This window comes from Poecilia latipinna, unplaced genomic scaffold (genome assembly GCF_001443285.1).
Source record: "Poecilia latipinna isolate Pla-1442-1.1 unplaced genomic scaffold, P_latipinna-1.0 Scaffold557, whole genome shotgun sequence".
Classification (NCBI taxonomy): domain Eukaryota; kingdom Metazoa; phylum Chordata; class Actinopteri; order Cyprinodontiformes; family Poeciliidae; genus Poecilia; species Poecilia latipinna.
The window spans coordinates 1-2,364 of record NW_015113173.1 but is presented as its reverse complement, the minus strand read 5'-3'; positions in this window follow the sequence as shown (position 1 = coordinate 2,364).

Below are 2,364 nucleotides of genomic sequence, written 5' to 3'. Positions count from 1 at the left end.
TAAAAACACAAAAATACAAAGTCATAAAAAACACCATACAGTCAACAATTCAGAAAACCAGTAAAACATATAAATTTTTGATATGTTGGTCAATCTTTCATTTATTACTGTTGAAAAGCAACTCTAAACATGTGGGTTTTAGTCTAGATTTAAAGGAACTCAGTGTTTCAGCTGTTTTGTAGTTTTCTGGAAGTTTGGTCCCTATTTCTGGTGAGTAAAAGTCGGATGCTTCTATGTTGTTTGATGCAAACCTGAGCAAAAATACAGATTTAAAAAGGCATTACATTATCTGATAATTTATAAGTGCTTATTGTGCAGAATATTATACATGTTTGCTATTATTGTCTTTACTTTAGCTGGGCTAGCTAGCCTGCAGGCTGCTGCTTTACAGACAATCTGGTAATAGCTTGACAACTGTGGATTATTTTGAAAAGAGTCAAATTTGAGTTTGTTGCAAATGAGGGAAAATCAAGTTTACAGTGGGTGCAGGAGAGGTATTGTTATGTTGCTTTAGATAGCAAACTTTAAACTGTAATCAAATCACGACACATTTTAGCGGTTCTGAAACCATAACATTTTAAAAATCACAATCTACCTTGATAGATTGATAAACATTTCTCAGGTTCAAAACATCTACAGAGCTTATTTTCCAGACTCTGGCATCTGAAGTGTGCAGCAATCAGGACATTATAACAATGAAAGTCAAATTGTTTGGATTTCAGATCGTTAGATGATGACTGACACGGCTGCAGGATTCATAGAATCTGTTTGTTGCAAAAATATTCCTCCAGTACAAACAGTTCAGCACATGCAGGCATGAGTGAAGCTGTTCACAACTTCCATATGTGCAAATGCATTCATAGGATTCACTTCAGGCATGTACAAAACACACTGAAAGGCCAAGGAGATCAGTGATCTGCATGCAGCCAAAAGCCTTACTCTGTTACAATAATCTGCATACTGTTCTCAAGTTGGATGGTCACAGGGACCCAGAGCGTCCAGTGTGCCTGCTCCTCCTGTTTAGCAACATGATACCAAAAAGGAAGCGGCTTCCAGAGGAGAAGACACATAAACATAGCCTCTGGTTGTAGCAGATGAGCTTTGGCTTTAAAGGAGCATTGCTGCAGTCTTCTGGATCTGGAACATTCCTGGAATCCACTCTGACTCTGAGTTGGAGCAGATTTCTGCAGCAGCATTGTTCCCATTTAGATTCAGGAAAGGCTTTGTGTTGAAATCACACTGCGATCTTGTTACATAACCACTCATAAAATATTCGGGTATGACTGTTTTTTTGTTGTTGTTTTTTTCATTTCAGTTTGAGGAATCAGCCATCAGATGGATTGCTTCTTCTTTTTCTGGAGTAATAAATCTGAGCTGTTTGTTCATCTGAAAGAACACAGGACATTATTTTTAATGCATTTAGGCTTAATTAGATTTAAACAATGTCAATATTCATTGCAGCACTGCTGTGGGCAAATTGGCGGTCAGATATTCAAATACTCTCATCATGAAAGGATGACATTAAATTTAGTATTTTGATAAATGCATCCAAACTATTATTCTTACATTATAGATTATAGTATGGGAAAAATTTATTGTTCCACTGGCAGATTATTTCACTTGTAGCTAGTACTTTTTAAGACTTATTGATTTAAAACAAGCTTCTATTCTTTGCTGAAAAGTTACTTACAATTTAGTTTTGTCTTATTTCAGGTGTACCAAGACATTTGCACTAGAAACTAGATCAAAAATACTTAGTAACATTTCATGTTTTTGCAGTGTGGTTCAGAGAATCGTATTAAATTTAAGCTTCAGCATTTTATTCTTCTTCCTAAAGTTTATAAACATCATATGATCATTCAAACTGGGAAAACAAATGGGTAAAATGTATCCTTAATTGCCTCAAATTTACATCCTAAACAAACTGACTCACAAGTAACTTTTCATCAAGATATAAGAGTTAATAATTCCATAATATTGATGAGAAAGTAGTTATGAGTGAATATTCTGCAAGTGGAACAATACATTTTTCCCATGATATAAGTCTGAATTTAATACGGTTCTCTGAACCACAATGCAAAAACATAAAATCTCACCAAGTATTTTTTTTGTCCAAATATCTTAGAACACATGAAATAACGCAAAACTATCTTACATGTAACTTTCAGGAGGATAAAGTAACTTATTTTAACCTATCATTGCTTAATATTGATGGAAAAGTACTAGTTCCAATGGCAGATTTTATTTTTACTTATAAAACATTTTCTCATGTTATAAGTGACATAATCTGCCATTGAAACCAATACTTTTTCATCAATATTGAGCAATTACAACCCCTGGCAAAAAGTATGGAATCACCAGTGT